At 41.5% G+C, this 19,179-nt stretch overlaps 1 protein-coding gene and 1 long non-coding RNA gene across 16 annotated transcripts in view; both read right to left on the bottom strand.

The window, feature by feature from the left end:
* The window catches only part of LOC114003380 (CUGBP Elav-like family member 4), a 699,867-nt gene that overhangs the window by 232,169 nt on the left and 448,519 nt on the right, over positions 1–19,179 (bottom strand). The window lies entirely within an intron of this gene.
* Positions 2,985–14,896, bottom strand: LOC114003385. The gene is made up of 2 exons (XR_003546211.2): positions 14,678–14,896; positions 2,985–3,237 (listed from the first exon to the last, which is right to left on the bottom strand). It is a non-coding gene; the product is annotated as an uncharacterized LOC114003385 (long non-coding RNA).

Below are 19,179 nucleotides of genomic sequence, written 5' to 3'. Positions count from 1 at the left end.
TATAATCATATCACATTCCAGTGCCAATTGGCAGGGTCCACCACATTCAGTTGGTGGGCTGTATGCCTTGCTTTTTAATGAGACCTTATTAGACCTGAATTTCCAGTACTGATATTGGGCATATTAACGGGAAAGCTGTTTAAAAGTGCTGTGACATGAAGAGGACTGCAAGTCTAGGCAAGACATTAGAGATTATTCAATTTGCTGTTGTTTGTGGACACATGTCAACACAACCGCACTCTCTGTTCTGTCATCTGTGATTTGGTGCTTTCAAATACACAACATTTGCTTTGACTGCTCAAAGGGGAAGGCAGGGTTTTTTAGGTCCAGATTTCTGGGTGTGGGTTTCCTCAAAGTTGTCTGAGACTTCTAATTATCCATTGGAGCTATTCCTTTGGATGATCTCCATTGTGCCTTCTCTGTGACAAACACAAATGATCCAAGTTCTGCTCAATGTCTGTGACCCATGAGTGATCTGGCACCTCCCAAATGATGTTTCAGTGATGGCTACTGGGTGGGTTCTCTGTTGGCTATTTTATTTTTCTCCCCTGTATGCACTGATAAATGCAAAACACAGAGTAAAATAGGATGTTTTTATAACTACCAAAAGAAACCACTGAACTACTTGGGAGAATTTTGACATATTGGTAGCACCATACTATCCCTCTCACTAAGACCTCATGGCTACACAGGATGAAGTGACAAAACATTTAAGGATGAAGGGGTAGACCTGTGAAGTCTACCTCATCTTGTTCAAGTTGGAAAAGCCCCTCAGTAGCTGGTCATTTTGGTCTTAGCTGGATCATGAGAGGTTCGGAGACCTTTGAAGCCCAGTTCTGTTTGGCACCAGGAATCCTCAGCTTCCCTGCACTGCTAAATAAAACGACCTCAGGGGTGAGGGCAGTGAGGAAAAGGCCTTCAGCATCTCTTGTGGAAAAGTGACCACAGCGACAGGCGTCTCACAACTGCCATTCCCACAATCGTTCCCCTTGTCAATAGGATGACCTTTCAGAGGCAGAAGTTCCTTTTTATTACTCTGTGCACTGGGGTAAAGCAGGCCACGCTGTGTTATCTACCCAATTTATCAACACTATTTACAGCAGGTCCATTCCACTGTCTGGCTTAACTCAGTGCCCAGAGACTTGGCATTGAGAGAGGAGGCTGCTGCTGAAGAGAAAGAAATGTCAATTCCAGCCTAGTCCCCTAAAGTGAAATAAAAGAAACAAAGTAAATAAGGAAAGAGAAGTAAATACAGTATCTCCAGGGTGATTGCCTCTATCTAGTCCAATACACGCAAGTATGAAACCAATAGAAACACCATCTTATCCTCGCAGTTATCACCACACACAGAATGTCATCTCTTGGTGGCCTAAAAAGAAAGAAGTGTGCTGTATCCATTTTAATGAATACGACATATCTCTCACCTGCTTGTATTTTAGCAACTCCAAACTGCTGAAAAAGGAAATGGGAGAATTTGTTCTTCTTGTTTGCCCTGAATCATGAGGATGGATTAAAGTAGTTTTTGTTCTGCTTTGTTTTTTTAAGGATTACTTTGGGTAATTTTGTTTTCTTTCTGTTCTTCTATGCTTTAAGGATTCAGGTTTGCCATCAGTTCTCCAGAACCTGTGATCAAGATGTAATCTTTTACTCTTTTTAAATTAGAGAAAAACAGGTTGTTGTATGCACAGACAGTTTTAAGGGCTGCAGGTAATTGGAAAACACCGAGTACCATGAGACTCACTGTGGAGTCACAAGGGTGGCAGTCTACTCTCCATCACACTCAAATCATTTGAGCCTTGAGCCTGCCTTTCTAGCAGGTTCAAATTCACTGCAGTGGCAAAACAGGCCATATCTTTCTCTTATGGTACTGCTGCCTGGTCTGTAGGGATGCTCAAGCCATGAGATGAAGGGGATGCTGCTCTGATACTTCACAAAACGTCTCAGCAGATAGCTCTTATCATCATGTCTTCCTGTCATATCATCTGTACTGCCCCCTCCCCTCAACAAGGATCATGCTGTGCCCATCCATACATTCTTCAAATGAGTTAATATATTTATTATATGTTTATCTGTCTTACTCCCCTACACCCTGGATTGATATCGGTCCTTGACAAAAACACTAACTCAAGACTAAACAGGTAGTCATCAATATCTCGGATTTTATCTTCTATTATTTGGACCAGTATTGAACCATCACAAGGATGGTCCACGGGGACTGTGATGAACAAAAGAATTTATTTGTTTCCCTACAGCTAAAATATGGCCCCCACAAACCCTACAGCTGTGATGTATCACAATGTCTGGACATACTCAGAAATCTAACCCAACCACCTCCTCACAGATTTACAAATCAATCAGAGCAAAATCAGGAGGCCTGGTGGAGGCTGCTTTCTTAAATCATATTTGAAATGTGAAATTAAGAAAATAGGAAAAAAAAATGAAAGAAAAGACCTATGTATAGAGGGCAATTCAGACAGGTTTCACCGAAACGAAGGGCTCTGTTCAGGTTTGCTATTGTAATTACACTTTATTCCTGCCTCTCTTTCATGACTGCCTACAAAGTGGCCCTTGGCAGCCTTCCCTCTAAGCAGTCCCTTTAGTTTATTGCTCCCCTGTAGCTGGGATCCATACCTGTCTATGAGAGGCACCTAAACAGATGCCTGGCTGAGGCCCTAAAGAAAGTGCTTGCACACACCTTCAAGTCAGAGCTTCATTCTAGACACTGTGGACTTTGGCTATGAAGCTGATACAGCAGATGACACGAAAGGAGGAAACCAAAGATATCAAGACCACATTCCTGCTGATCCTCGTAAGTACTTCACCAGGGAATAAGGGATCCAGGTCAGGATAATGCGTTAAGTTCCTTAACACTGCACTGGGCTTGCTCACAGCATGGCTGTTGACCACCTTGGGTTCCTAATAGCAGGAGCAATGAGTCCTGGGTGCATCCAAAAGCAAAACAGAAAAAATTTAACAGGATTAGCTTATACCACTTCCAGAACATTTATTTCTCCTGTAATTCCCTTTGTAACTCCATCCTTGTTTACACTGGTGAGCATGATGCAGCACATCACTGGTGATGAGTTGTTCCAGCGTCACTGTCATTCAGCTTTTGGTAGCTGCCTCCTAAGAGTCTCATGGTCATTTGGGCACTGCCAATGTTGTAAGATGCCTTTAACACTCCCATCTGATTGGCAGTGAAGTGTGACACCACTAGCACTGAACTTTCTGCAGTGTCTGTTAGAGATAAGGGGGGGGGAAAGAAACTTGAATAATTTATATAGTTAGTTTAATTTAAATAATTTATATGCTAAGCATTGCAAACAGAGCTGAAGTTGATAATGAGTCCAAGAAGCACATTTTGAACTCAGTTGCAGATTCTGCTGCATTGTAATTCTTGCAGGATACAGGATTTCCTAGCCATATAGGAGTGTAAACAAGGTAGTTGCTTGAAGAAGAGTCTGTACAGATTCTTTCTTTGCCAATTACCATCAGATCATCTTATGTTCTCTACAGTTTGTTCAGTTTGAACCTCCTAAAACTATCAAAAGCTGCATGTGTTTTCCCAAGCCACAGAGAGAAGACTGGCTCCATTGTTTGACAAATAACAGTGTGTAACTGGTGTAATCTGTAATCAGGAATCAATTAAAGAGATATCAACAGGAAAGGAAAGATAAGGGAAAACCAGGAGAAAATCAATGAACAACATAAGGGAATTGATCATTCAAAGGGTCTTTCTTAAGCCACTGGGTCCTCTCAGAGGAATCTTTGCTGCATGTTGCATAGGCTTTGTCTTATCTTCTTCAGCTTTTTCTGAGCTGTTTTACATGAGGAAACCCTTTCTTTTTAGCAATGAGGTAAAAAAAAATATATCCAAGACCCCCACCTCCCAGCTTCGTTGAGTGGCCATTGCCTTTTATACTTAGAATGCAAGTGAGATACATCTGAGAGGTTGCTTAGAGCTAAAGAAAATTGATGCTAAACTTTGTGAATTCTTGCATGAATTCACAGGGAATATCTCCAGGAACACTTTAAAAGATGTACATATCCTCCTCAGGGATGCAAGCATCAAAGAGATCACTAGCACATACCTCATGAAAAATGATTTCCCACACATCCTTACAGAGTTTAAGAACCATCTTTGTCATAGCAGACCAGCTATTTGCTACTAGCTTCTTTTATCAAGATTTTTTTTCCTGCTTGAATTTCTAACATCCTTAAAAACATACAGACTAGTTTCAAAGAAGCACTAGAACAGCAGTAATGAATCCATATTACCAACTCCATCATTGTTTTGAGTGTCAGGATATTTTATGTTGATCCATGACTCCTCCCAGAGTTCTGCTGTTTTGTGTGCAAATCACAGGTTTCAGTTAAAAAATAAATACCTTTCCAGACATGAATTGTTGTGAACAACAAAAGCCTGAAAATATAAACCAGGTCCTGAGCTCTGGAGACTTGAAAACTTTGAGAGAAGTGAAAAGAAGCTGCAAATGTAACTATTGGGGAAAAAAAAGAAAAGAAAAAAGAAAAAAGAAAAATAAAAAGAAAAAAAGAAAAAGAAAAAAAAAGAAGAAAAAAGGAAAAGGAAAAGGAAAAGGAAAAGGAAAAGGAAAAGGAAAAGGAAAAGGAAAAGGAAAGGGAAAAGGAAAAGGAAAAGGAAAAGAACCCGGATGTTTTTAGGGGGTCTTATTCATCACTTTTGACCATTTGTATGCTGGCACAGTAGTGAAACCACGAAACACTTTGGAGCTTTTTCTCATAGAATGCCAAGATTTCTGTCATTTCCTCTCATCAGTTGTACAGCAGTTAGGGAATTCACATGCCCAATGAAAACAGCACTGACTGTAATACAAAGAACTAGTTCCAAGGACTTTTCAGGATCCAAAGGGTGTCAAAGACAAAAGCTTATCGTGAGGAAACCATCTTCCTCTGACTGCCAAGGAAGACAAATGGAGTCCAGGCTCTCTCTGAGCCCCACAGGTAGGTTTGGGAAAGATCATACGTGTAGAGAAGACATGATTGTGGTAATAGCTCCCTCCAGTGAAGGACCTAACCACATTCCTAAAAGTAGGAAAGGCTTTGGGAAGCTGGGGTCATCATTTCTGGGACCAGAGTTAAGGAACTGCTAAGATGTGCACCATCTTGTATCTCAGCCAAAGCCAAAATCAAGACTGTGTATTCAGACATGAGCTCCTGCACTCCACACCTAAACTTTCTGAACCCTCTACCCTTTGCTTGAAAAATCATGTGCTTCAGAATCCGAAGCAGTCATTCCACTGCTGTCTGCCACTGACTTTTAGGATCCCCCATTTCACAGGAATAGGAAGACAGAAATTCTAGTTTGGAAAAGCCAGAATTTTTGTTTTCTAAATGAAATGTGGGATATGTGACAAGGAAACCTTCTCTTTACTAACCACAAACAAAGGCAGCAAAATGTAGCTGGCTCCCATCTCTTTGTTCTAGTAGTTTATGTTATGAATCAAAAAAAGCTCCAACCCCACCTGGTGCTGAACTAGATGAACTCCAGAGATCACTTCTAACCCCAACTATTCTGTAGTAAAGTGACTCTAGTTGAACTATCTTCAGGAACTAAGCTGGGGAGGGGGGACAAGGAACTAGCCATGCTACATATGTTTCATAGCATTTCAGCTTATAAAACTTGCTAGAAATAAAACTGAGATAATTTCATGTCCAATTTGTCAGCAAGTGTTCTCAAGACAAGGAATTTGGATTTACACCACTGATCTGATTTCCTTCTAGCAAGGATGAGATAAAGCATGGAAAAGAACTGTAGACTTGTCTGCTTCAGCATTAAACATTTTGAATGTTGGTTGATGTCTCTACAGGTGAAATATTGTGGGTATTAAAAAAAACAACAGAATTTACTGTACTGAACTTTATAGTGTTGGTCCTTGTCTTCTGCCAGGTAGTGCTTGTTGCCTTGGAAGACTGTGTTCTCCCCATTTCACCCCCATAATTCACAGGGTCAATTATGCAGAGATAGACAGAGAGAGCAGGAGAATTATTTCCTGACCCCAGGCACTGTCAGTTGAAAGATTCCTTTATCTTTAGCTGGTGATGTCTTGATACCAACAGAAAGTTATTGCCACTGCTGGTAAATAAAAACATTTAAAAACCATTACAGCAAGATATGTAATAGGTTTTCTTTCCATCAAGATTTCTTTGTGCTGTTTGAAACACAAGCAGGGATGAGCCTTTCTCCCAGTGGTGGGTGGTAACAGTCAGAGCTCCTCTGACCTCCTCACATCTGACAGCCCTTTCCCTCTGCTCTTTAGGGAGGGAAAGGTTGAAGGTCACCTCTGCCTTTCTTGTTTCCTTCCCTGATGCTCTCTGAGAAGGAAAGGCCTGAAATTCATATCGGTGACATCAAGTACAGGGTCTCCAGTGCTACTGCACTTTTAAATTAACAAAGCATCAAACATTGTCTCTCCTTCTTTCTCTCTCTTGCCTTCTCTTTCTCATTTAAAGCTAAGCTGACCAAGCATCTCCTCTGCCTGATTTCCATCTAGGGCTGAGCATCCCTACTGCCCTCTCAACAGCAGGCTCAACTTTCCCTGTTCCTCACTGATGATTGGACTTCAGCCATGCAGTAGGATAAATTGGAGAGAAAGCTGATCTAATGTGTCTGTCTCCCTCTTGAGCCACCCAATACACCTCTAAGTTTCTTTCACAAATCTGTGTTTCTATGCGTTTGTGTTCCTAAAAATGTTTTCCAACCCACCCAGCTCTTCGCCGTTTCCTTTCCTATTTCCTTAAAATCCCATCCTTAAAACCACCATCACCACCAGTCTGCCTGTGTGGTGGTATAATCCCGGCTGACCCAATATGGAGAAGGCAGAAGAGGACAATGCACAGGTCAGTTTTTTTACCACTTCCACTTAATGGAAATATCAAATGAAAAAGAAATAGAGAAAGAATTAAAAGAGGCATAGAGCAAGGTTCCTCTATAAAGAAGACAGGTTTTTAACTAGAGAGCTGTTTTAATCCACTTGCAACTACTCCTGTTTTCCCCTCTCCTGAATTAATGCATTCAGGACATATAATTGTGTATGATGTACATCTACAACTCTGAAGCTCCTCACTTCCTTTTTTTTTTTTTTTAATGAAACATCAGGATGTTGGTTTTTTTTGGTTTGGTTTTGTTTTGTTTGTTTGTTTGTTTGGTTTTGTTTGTTTGGTTTAGTTTGGTTTTTTCTTTTTGTTTTGGACAAAGACTTATTAAACAATGCAACCTGAATTGCTCAAGTCACTGAGTTTGCTCAAGCCTGAGGAATGCATTCATTATTATTATTGCATTTAATTAGTAATTACATATAATCATAAATTGTGCAACAGAAAATAAGTTGTGATGTCTCAAAATCTAGTAGACTAGTAAATTCTTTATGGAAGAATGCTGGTCAAACTAACTGAAATCACAAACTTCACATCGAATAAACCAAGGTTTGTGTTTTATTGTGTGGGTGTGTTGGGTGCGGGGTAGGGACAGGGGTGTGTGGGGGGGTGCTGTGGTTTTGCTTTGGTTTTGTGGTTATTTTTTTTTTTTCCCTTCAAAATTATGCACAGAACACTTAACTCCACCTTTCAAGAGTGTGTTTTAGGTCAATGTCCCCTTTTCTCTGCTAAACCCACAGATCATTTTCTCCCTTAAATGCAGACAATTATCTGTTGTTTGAAAAAAGATAATTGAAGGACTTCTGATGAAAGTGAAATTTTCCCACAATTCAAATAATAGTTCTGAAAGCCATTTCTTGTGAGAGCAATAGTTTAGCTGTCTTACATCCCCAACCTTCACAGGGTTGGGCTCCCCTGCCAGGCTACAAATCCCATGGTGCCCCCCATCCACAGCATTTGCCTGAGGCACCGCGACAGCTCAGGTCTGGCCGCTTGGAAATTGAATTTCAATTTGAGAAAAGCCTAAATGTTCTTCTTCAATCAAAGATGTCAGACTAAAAAGTTTCAGTGTTTCTGGAACTCCTTGTGCCAAGATGGGTTTTGATATTCTGCCTTTACATTCCAATCCAGAAAAAACACAAATGTTGACAAAACTGTAATTGCTTAAGTCAGCTTTCCTATTTAGGTTCGTTTTGTTAGAGTAAAGCAGAAGACTGTGAGGGCATTTAGACCTCTCTTTAGTTCATTTAGGAAGTTTAAAAATAAGGTGGAATCTGTTGCCCTCTTAAAGGAATAATAGTGTTTGCTTTAACTATTTTAAGTAAGGCCGTGGTTAAATATTACAGCAATCCAAGTACATGGCACCAGCTAAAGGATCACAAAAGCTTCGAGCACATGAAATAAAGTGCTGATCTTAGATACTGCTGCTTCAAATGTCTTTGATGTATTTTGATGCTTTAACTGTGTCTCAAAAAGTTTCAGACTGAGCCTAGGGTTCAGATAGAATCTGGGATTAATGCCCATTTGTAGAAAATCCATTTTCTATTCTTCTATGTAAAACTAATGTTAAAACTTGAACATTTTAGCAGAGCTAGCTAGTTCACTGATGTAATTTGATAGTGTGTTCACACCTGATGTGGATAAATTAACACCACAGTGCTGAGTGCATAGCTCCTGTACTAAAGATTTTGGTGCTATATATAATCAATTGTCCTCTGTTAGTTGACCTGATATAGCTCATCAAATAAGTGTCCTTTGCTCTACCACCCCTGCAGGCAGAAGAAGCCATGAGAAGCCCAAAAAGTGGATGGCAACCCATTAGGAATGGTAGCACAACAATTTTAGGCCATGCGGCCATACTTCCATCCAGTGTGCTTACTCTGGTACAAACCTGTTACAGATGAAAATTGAGATTCATTCCTGATCTTAGAGTCATGGACAAAAGTAACTGCAATATCAGATACCTGTGAGATGGCACCAGTAATGTTTAGTCACCTACAAGTTAAATATAGATTTTCTTAGCTGCTAACCCTGTCCAATTCAATTGTGATCAGAACACTAAAGAAGCCGGCTCAGTTTTTGGCATAACTGTGAAAAAATAAACATGTCATACTTCATAACCTGCAAATTGCTGCACAGGCAGAGCCTGTGGATCCAGGCAGAATGTCCTGTCTCTGACAAAGGCCAGCAGTGGAAGATGTGGAAAAACTCTGTAAGAGCAGGTGCTGATAAAGCCTGGGGGTGTCCTCCTTACCTTGAAACTTAATTGATAAATTTATTGACAAGGCGCATGACGCAAAGTACCATCACCACACACTTTTTTTACAGGGAGACTGACAAAGTGAAGCTACCACCCTTCTGCCAGGGATGGACTTTGAGACACCCCTTTGGCGACCGACAGTCTGTTGTTGGGCTCTTGCATTGCAGCAAGGGAAGGAAAGGCATTCCAAAACATGTTTGTGAGACAACAGAAATCAGCAAAGGGTACTCAAGGGCAAACATAGCACCTGAAACTACTTGTAATTCACATTTTGTTCCTGAGGAGGTAGAGCATGTTGGCAGTGTCCCTTTAACTGCATTGACACCGCAGAGCTGGTAGCAACAGACTCTCCCTGCCAGTAACCAAGTTGGTGGCGATGCAAAGACACACCGGATTACAGAAAATGCAAGCGTGCTGCTCTCAGAGCCTTTACTGAAATAGCTCACTCTTTAACAATATTGCTTTTCAGTCCCCTGTTTCTCAGAGCATTTTGTAACCAGACTTTCTCTGCCCTCACAACAACTAACTCATTACCAATGAAAACAGAAGATCAAATGCCTGTCCCAAGTGCACCTGAGACCCAGGAGCAGCAGGTGTGCACCTCCAGGATAACATGGACTTAAGTGACAGACATGCCTCTTTTTTAAATGCTTAAGAATAGCTCCATGTATAATTGAAATATTTTTGCCACGCATTGCCGTGTCTCAGTTGATCCTGACATATGACAGCTGCTAACTAAACAAGTAACACGGGCAATAACACAAATAATGTCTTTTAAAGCCAATCTAGGAACTGAATAGTTGAAACAAGGCCTCCTTTTATGGATAATTAGGCTGAGAAAGCTGCCTGCACTGTACAAAGCTCAGCTGACCTGGGGCCTCAAACAAAGCTCTTTAAGGATTCTTTTAAATACCTAAAGTTGATGGGTTGAAGTGCACTTAGAGTTATACTTCTAACTCATGTGGAGAAACTATCTTGTGTTCTCAAACTGTAGCAAAAAACAGGGCAGTGAAAGCAAATCTTCCCATTTACTCTAGTGATTTTGGGAGATGTTCTGCCAGAACAGAAGTGACCCTTGCAGAGCTGCACAAAGTGACTGCCTAACAGTTCTCTTTTCACACCTTACTGAAGGCTATTCTTGATTTTGTGTGGCGTTTATCCTCCGCTCTCTGCAGACCACCACTGAAATCACCTGAACAGAGAAGGTGACATCGAGACAGTTCCACCTCCAGCGTTCTGTTTGGAGTGGAGAGTGACAAAACAAGACAATCTGCTGTCCTCAGCCCAAGAATAGTTATATTCTGAACCCTAGCAAAGAAATCTCCAGAATGAGCATAAAGATGGAGAGTTTGGCTAGTGTTAGCACCAAGGAGATTTTTAGGGCCGTTTACCTATCTGTGCAGACAATTTCTTCTTAGCAATGCCGAGTACTACATCACTTCGCTACTGTTAAATATCTGTTAAGGAAAACAATGGTGACTAATGGAGAAGTGAGAAATGGTTATGGGCCATATTCTGGCCATGTACTGGCCATTAGCATCAATTTTAAAAATGTCATGCTGTATTTGGGTGACCCTTACCCTCTTTCGTACAATAATCAAAACCCAAATGCACCACAGACTAAGCTAAGTCTACTTATAGGCAACAGTGACAGTCAACCTGAACCAGTCACAGGCACTTTGGGTGCTGAGCAATGCTTGCAAGGACAGTTGCTCATTCTACTGAGACCAAAAGAGCTGCCCTGATGAAGACAAGAATGATGTTTGAGAGCACCTTCATCAGGAAACATCAGGATGGACAAACAGCCAGGTGACGTGTTCTGGCTGGAGGAGATAGTGGGGAGACCTTCACAGTCCAATCTACATGACTATGGTGGCAGGCAAAGATGTTAACCCCAAATTAAATTGTTTCAGTCACAATAAGGGCCAAACTTCCTTCTACTCCCTGTCAAAGCACAGGGTGGCTTGTGATCAGCATACTGCTTTCAGTAGGAAAATCAGTTTTCTGACTGCATAAGAGAAAAAAAAATCTGAAACAAATCAACTAGCAAAAAAACACCAGGTAGGCAGTAGGAGAAAAAATGGGTGAAGGGGCCCAAGTGAGGTGGCTAAATGTGTGCCTGTCTCCTTAGACACAAAACCACCCAACCCTATCTTCTGAACCGAAATCCTGATGTTGGAAGGCATGCAGGCTCAGAGGAAAATAACTGTAATCTGTGTGAAGAAGGCATTTGCAGCAATTCATTATAATTCCTTGCTTGCTGTCACCCGTCTCTAAAGTCACTGGCAATGCAGTACTTGTGTGAAGTTATTAAGGCCAAACTCTCTTTAGATTCATGGCAAGTGCCGAATGACAAGGCGAGAGCCCAGGCAGTGATAAAGTGAAGTGACATGCCATACCCCCTTCCTCTCCCCCACCCCATCACCACCATGCCAAGGATGAAAACACTGCAGATTTTGCAAATGAGAGCCACCTCTCCTCTCCCTGCCCTGTGTCGGGTTCTGCCTGACATACACACATCTCCTTGAAGCATGCACCCAGAGGAGGGAGCAGGGAGTGGAGAAAGGCAAAGGAAAATGTGCTTTTCCTCACTTTCCCTCCACAAAGATCACACAGGTTTCTCTCAAAGGTTTCCAGACAGATGGTATATATGTGAGATACAGGGATAAGCAGGTTGTGCAGAGGAGAGATCCAGGTGGGAACTTTTCAGCTATATGAGATAAAGGCACCTCTTAAAAAAATGATATATCTATATATATAAATTGATTGCCAACTTATCTATATCTAGGTTTATCCCTCTATCTGTGTTTCACTGTTTATTTTGCTAACCCCAAGACTAGACAGAGGAGAGGTGAATCCCTTACAGTTATACAGACTCCCAGCAAATAAAATGTGTAAGTTAAAGGTGATCACTCTGGAGATCAGGGTTCCTTTCAAACTGCTTTTCTCTGTCCCCTCCTGTTTTTTCTTGCATCCTTGGCCTCTATGTTTTTTTCCTTCCTCTGCCTGTCCCTTCTTTTCCTAAGCTGGGCAGAAAAATCAGCTTAAAGGATAATACTGCTCAGCTTTCAGTAGGATAACACAGCCGGCCCACTGGGAAGAGAAAACCTCAAACCCAACCAGAACGATGAAAACAAGCAGGTTATTAAAGGTCCTCCTAAAGCGACAGCTAAACCCGTGTTTGCAGATACTCACAGGCTGTTGCTCAGCAGTGAGGATCTCTGGTTCAAATCCAAGTGCTTGCCAACAGCAGGGTTGTAGTGGGAAAATATCCTCTCCTCCCTCCTAGCCCCTTACTCCGGAAAAGCCATATGCTATTTTAGCAGTGTAGGGATGCTCATAGGCTCTGAGCACAGTCTGTCAGAAACCAAAGAGGAATCACCTTGCCCATAAGACTTCTACAAGTTAAATTAACCTGCAGTCAGCTTCTGCCCATGTTAGGTTTCAAAACTGCAGCAAAACCTATATTGCCAAACTTCAAACAGATGAGCAAGGCTATTAAGAAGCATCTGATGGGACCAGGTGTATAACCGCAGTTCACTGCGTTCTCATGCACTGGGTCATGGTCATCCCTGAAGTTATCCTTCACGCTATGGTACTGATGACCCATCTCACCTCCCTTGAGGCTAGGGAGAACATGTAGACCTTTGCAACTATGTCTGAAAATTCAGTCATTCAAAATCTCAGGAAAGCAGGCTTGCAAAAAGTCTTCCATAGTCAATGCCTGCAGCCAGTGAAAGGTCTGTCAGCAGCCACCCCTCACTGCTCTCCCAGGAGGAAACACAAATGCTGTTGACTTTTCTGATCTTAGTAGGGCGAGAGAGGTTTTGCCTTTCAAACACCTGAGGATTTCAAAAGAAGTCACCTTCTTTGCAGAACCAGCTAAGCATGTGGGGCATGGATGCTCCATAAGAAGAAAGGAAATGGGCTCTGACTCCCCAAGGAATAAGGAAACTCTTATTGCACTGAATTCAACAGGAGCTGGGCCTTGAAATGTACTGGGGAACCCAGGAGTGAGTTAAGTCTAAGCAAAGATTTAAGGCTAGGGCACAACATAAATGCACCCACTTGTTTAAATTAAAATTGCCCACAACCCTTTTATTTCCTTGCATCTGATTCTTCCCTGGCAGATGACAAGAAATTGCTGGTCGTTTGCGGTTTTTCTTGCAGTGAAAAGCCACAATCAATCACTCTTTCTTCTGACCCTGCAGTTACAGGGAAACAGAATGAGTCTGAGCTATATTTTCAGACTCCACAGGTTGCTCTGACTCTCTATTTGGTGCCGCATCCTCCCTCTCTGCTTCCATGTTATAAAAGATCAGGGCTCTCTTTTATAAAATAGTTCTGGCATTTCCATTATCACACATGCCTGAGAACAGGGATGCGATTGCACTGAATAGTGTGAAAAAAAGAAAGGAGAAAGGGAAAAAAAAGAAGGAAAATCAAAGCACAGCCGAGTTGATTATTTAAAGAGCCGGGTGAAATTTGCCATCCTTTTAAAGCATCCTGGGCTCTGGAATATCACTGTGTCACTTAATGTTTGCAGTTAAGTATTTACAGATCTGTTTCCATGGCAACCAATTCTTCAAAGTTACTTTTACAATTCTGTTTTCTAAAATGTGTTTCTTTGGTTGATTGCACAGGGATATTTGGAAAGCAGCCAGGTCTAAATCATGATTTTTTTCCCATTAAGGAGAGGTCCTTTCTAATCATGTTTAGTTAGTTCTTTGATGGCTTTATCTTGATTCGAAAATGTATTTTGGTTTTTTTTGTTAGCAGGTGGGAGAGGGAAGGGAGGAAAACACGAACAAGCATTGTGGGACTTCAGCAAAAAGAAAAAAAATGTTGGAAATTAGGAATGTGAAATAACCTTGTCTGAGTTGATTTTACTTATCCTTTCATTGTTTAGGAGAGTAGGCCTTTAACCACAACGAAATAAATAAATAAATGTCCCACCGACAGCTTGAATGCATTTCGAGGCCACGGGAGAAGATGACTCACTTATTAATTAGTCAGGGAGATGGCAGCATGGGGCGGGATGATGAACAGTAGAAACAGTGCAGACACTGAGACAGGCAGATTCAGTACGTGCAAGGGTTGGTTGCCCCCAGCTGTACAGAAATACCTGAATGGAGCAGGTGAAGGTTGAACCCCACCAGTAACAAGACACCTCGTGAAGCAATAGCAGGGAACCAGTCACGAGTTCTGCTATGGTTTCCTTTGCAGCTGTGGACAAGGTAATTTGAAATGTGTCTTTGTGAAGATGTGAAGAATGTGTGTGTGTCCGGAGCCCACTGACCTGTGCTCTTGCCATCCTGGCAAGACCAGCTCCCCATCCCTACATCTGGCTCCTAGTCCTTCCTAAGCACATAGAAGGAAGCATGAGAGCTTAACCTAAAAAACAATATGTTGGGAGCCATACAAGTATATGGGATAGATGGGAAATGGATGTATGCCTTCTCATAAGATGCTGTCCCTACCTGAAGTCAGAGAAAAACTTACATTTGTCAGGTTGACTGCTCAGAGGTGGTGCTTAGCAGTGGTTTAGGATAGGTGTAAACTTTGGGCACATGCTGGAGGAAATATCAGCCCCGATGTGCTTGTAAACCTCACCACAAACAAAGAGTCCTGCAATGCTCAACAAGCCACCTCCCAGGAAACATTCAAGGTCAGGTTGAACCGGGGTCTGAAAAACCTGATCTAGGTGACGATGTCCCTGCTCATTGCAGGGACATTGGACTGGATGACCTCTAATGGTCCCTTTCAGCCCAAACTATTCTGTGATTCCATGATTCTATGATGCTATGATTCTGTGATTCTATGTCCCTGTTGATGGAGACAGAAAAAATATTTTCTTATTTGACTGGATTCAATGGTTGATGTAGCTGAAGGTGAGCCTTTAATATCACTAACAGCCTCCTGTGCTACAGGAGGCAGGGGGGTGTATCTCCAGGGAAAGGTTGGGACCAGAAGACAGAATATTACAGAGTAACCAGAGAATCACAGAGTGTTTCCCAAGGTAGACTGGTGGGGTATTTGGCATTGACAAAGTAGATTAAATATGGACAGTATTACAATAAGATAAAGAGGGATGGGGAGAGATATAGTCTGATCCATATTTTCCTATGCTTTGTGTGAGACAACATCAGATGGTCAAATCAAGGAATGAGGTGTCAGGACTCCCAGGCTCTCTTTCTAGCTCTGCCACTAATTAAGCATCTGACCACTCAGGCACTCTGTGCCTCCACTAACCTAAACTTTCAGAATTTTTGTCAGATTCTGTTAATTACTGTCTGCAAAGAGCTTAGAAACCTACACAGGATAGATGTTAGACAGGTATCCCAGTTTTAATGTTAAAGTTCAAAATATTATAATTGGAGAACTGGAAATGGGTGTGGAACTGAAACTGAAGCAACAGAATTACAGAAAAACTTAAAAAGTGAAGGAAAGCAAAGGAAAAAAAATTGTGAGGAAAAAAAGAAATGAAAATGAAGACTCCTAGGCAGGTGACAGGCCAGGTGAATTTTGGTTTACTGAGATAATAAGCCACTCTTTTAAAACTTTTTCACTTTTTCCTCTTGATGCAGAAATGCTCCATTAACTCTCAGGAAGATGATTGACCATTTGCCCTTTCTAGACAAAGCTGAAATAGTAGAAACATCACAGCAAAACATATGACCCAGCTTTTGGCACACCCTGTGGCTCCAAACCTTTAATGCGCAACACAGAGTCTTGGAATCTGAAGGGAGATGACAAAGAGACACTGCCTTGCTGCAGTGTTTATTAAATGGACAACAACAACGAAGAGGACCAGGAGAAGTTGCAGAGGGCAAATTTCCTCCTTGAGGGGGATGGAGGGAGTTGATTTATCCTGATTTATTTATCCTTCAGTGTATTGAGTGAAAAGAAATCTTCATAATGCATGACCTTGACGACAAAGAAACAACAAGAAGCGGGTATGATCACTCCAAAAAAACCTCAGAAAGGAGGGTAAAAGAATGGAGTTTGGCAGTGACCTGTTATATTTTTAATTTGAGCTGGCTGGTGGTTTTTCATAGCCTCTTAAAATGGGATCCAAGTCACAAAAGCAACAGGTGATAATAACAGCCCTTACCACCTCCTGTTTCTTCTCCCTGGTTATTTGTTGACTGGTCCAGCTGAGTGAATGCTGTTGTATGAAGAGAGAATGACCTGATCCGCTCTGAGTAACCAGCTCTTGAGCCTCCAAGATCAAGATCACAGTTGGAGAAGGAACAGAAAACCTTATCCGTGCTCAAAGATACAGATTTTCTGCTGCTGAAAACTAGTCCTTCATTCCCAAAAGCAGCAGAGGCACTGAACACGTCTTTGTGACTAAATAAAACAGGTTTAGGAACAATTCTCCAGCTCCACAACCAACAGACACAGTCTGAACCACATTCACAGAAAGTAGATCTGTTATTTTGTGTGGGCTCTGCTCAGAGGAGCGGGAGAGAAGCCCCTTATAACAGACCAGTGTTAGCCAAGCCTGGAAATGAGGGGATGTGCTTAATGCCATGAGGTGCGGCATAAGGATGTATCAGCACCCATGAGCATGGAGAGCCTGCTGGAAACACAGTGGGCAGGGTAGGGTGGAAGGAGACAAACCTGGCAGATATTTATTCACACTACTTTTGGGAATGGTCCTTGATGTGCGCTTTCATGTAGGGACCAGTGATCAGTCTGGACACAGACCAAAACTGTCAAGGCATGTGCTAATGGTTCTGCAGTGTGGGAAACTGAAGGGCAGGGCACATGCCAACATCCTGGCATTGTATTTACAGATAGAGATGTAGGTATTGTTGCCCATAAAGGCAGCAACCTGTTGGCCTTCACTCACTCTTTGCTTTACACACTGTGGAGAAACTCAAAGGCAAAAGATACTGTGGTGTAGGTTTTCTGGAGCTCTCTTTAACATTGTATGCTATTATTTCATTAGGATACAAGTACATATTTTTTTTTCTCCTTGTTTATATGGGAAATATGTCAGAGAGGAGTCAAGACAAACTAGGTTTTCTCTCATAAGCTATGCTCTATAACACATTCATTATTTTTATGAAGACATCTTGGAAAGAAACTTTTCTAAGCCAACAACTCTTTAAGACTTTCATATACAGTGTAATAAGTCTTTGTCCAGTCCTTCTGGAATGAAACAAGTTGACTTCACTAATAGTCTATTGAGTTCTCACATCTCTATTATAAATAATTTTAGTTGCAGACATTTAACTAATGTTATAAATATACTATTTATGATGTGCTTTGGGAAATTACTAGTTCTCTCAGTATACATCGTGTTTGGGTTTATTGTTTTACTCTGCCTTTCTGCAGTGGCCAGGTGCCTTGCAGATTCCAGAGCAATCACAGCCCTTGCTATGGGGGCTCTGCCTTCATATTCACTCTGTCGCTGGGGAGATGGGAGCTTACCATCTTCCTGTGGTCTTTAGGCACCTAATTTAAATGTAAATGGAGTGAGCAGTGTGCAATTGAGGTTCATCTAAGGATTAAGTGCCTAAGAGTTAGATGCCTACCCTGAGCTTGTCCTTAGCTTCCCTATGCAGTGAGAGGAGAGCAATAACAACCTGAATATCCACCTAGAAACAGTTAGGTGAGTCACACTTATTGCCTGCCCGTTTTTCTCTGCTGGACCTAAAAGAAAATCAGGGAAGCTCAGACCTCTTCTCCTGACTTCTAAATGTTAAAAATAAAAGATAGGAATCCCACTCCTATATAATGAATAGAGATACACAAGGGCCTCCAGATTTCACAGGATTTGCTTCAGATAGCTACAGCTGGACAGTATGAACACTCCCCTCTGTGTTCAGGCTTTGATCCATCCGTGTGACTTTCCTTCTTAGAAATGTGCTGTCAGGCTTGGATTTCCAAAAAGAAGCCAGAAAAACTTTGTTGGGATGAAAGTCCCCGTCTGTAGCAGGCCTCGGTGAAAAGCCAAGACTGAGTTTTGTAATAATGCCATTCATGGAGTGGTAGTATTGCCTCCAGCAGAATGGGTTTTGCAACAAAAACATTTGTTGCCTACACTGTGGTTTATGGAGTAATTTCCATCAGAGGATCTAAACATTCTTATACAACTCGCTCTAGAAGAGCTGAAAACTCATGTGATGTTTGGCATTGTCATGACTCAGAGGTTTCTTTTTTTGATTGAGTATGCTGAGGTACATTAAGTTATCAGGCAACAAGAAGCACACAATGAGCCAGAAAAGCATCTGTCAAAATACAAAACTACATATATGATCCTGTAGTTAAAGCACAAATCTCAGAATTTAAAAAGACTGAAATATGTCTGGTTTTTATGTAGATACACATTGTAAATCAGAACACTTAATTTTATCTAACGACATCTCTAATTCCTCTCAAAATGTGTGAAAAGTCTCCCTTTGTCTTGACTAAATAAACGTGCATAAATAGCTTTATGGGTTTTATTCTCTGGCCATACAGCACCTTGCACACTGGACTCTCATTTCAAGTGTGGATCAGTTGCTGCTGCTGCTGTTGGCATTAGCTGGAACAGAAAATTGGTAGCCCCTTTCTGGGACTAAAAGTATGAGCCTGTGTTCAGTGTAAGGGTCCTTGATAACAGTGGAAGTTTTGTACATGTACAAAGCCTAGTGATGTTTCCTGTAACTGTGAAACTTGTTCTGATGTGTTGCTGGAGCCTGTAACGTTTAACATGTGCAACATGTGCATGTACACACGTAGTCTCTCACTCACTCACACACACACACACAAGATAGAGTCTTCTGCCACTTTTTATCTGGCAACATATTAATCTTGCGTTTCGCATTCTCTAAAAGCTTCACCATTATAACATAATTACTGCTGAAATTGACCTTTAAAATATATTCCAAATTTCAAATGTCTTTAAACCCCTCAGTGAGCACCATTTTTCAATTTCACATCTTGTTTTCTTTTTTAGGAGAAGTGGGACAAAAGATGGGAAAGAGCATTAGCAAATGAATGTCAGCATG

Source organism: Pipra filicauda, unplaced genomic scaffold (genome assembly GCF_003945595.2).
Source record: "Pipra filicauda isolate LSUMZ 115617 unplaced genomic scaffold, ASM394559v2 scaffold158_size1702193_pilon, whole genome shotgun sequence".
In the NCBI taxonomy this organism is placed as follows: domain Eukaryota; kingdom Metazoa; phylum Chordata; class Aves; order Passeriformes; family Pipridae; genus Pipra; species Pipra filicauda.
This window is presented reverse-complemented; position numbering and strand designations above follow the sequence as displayed.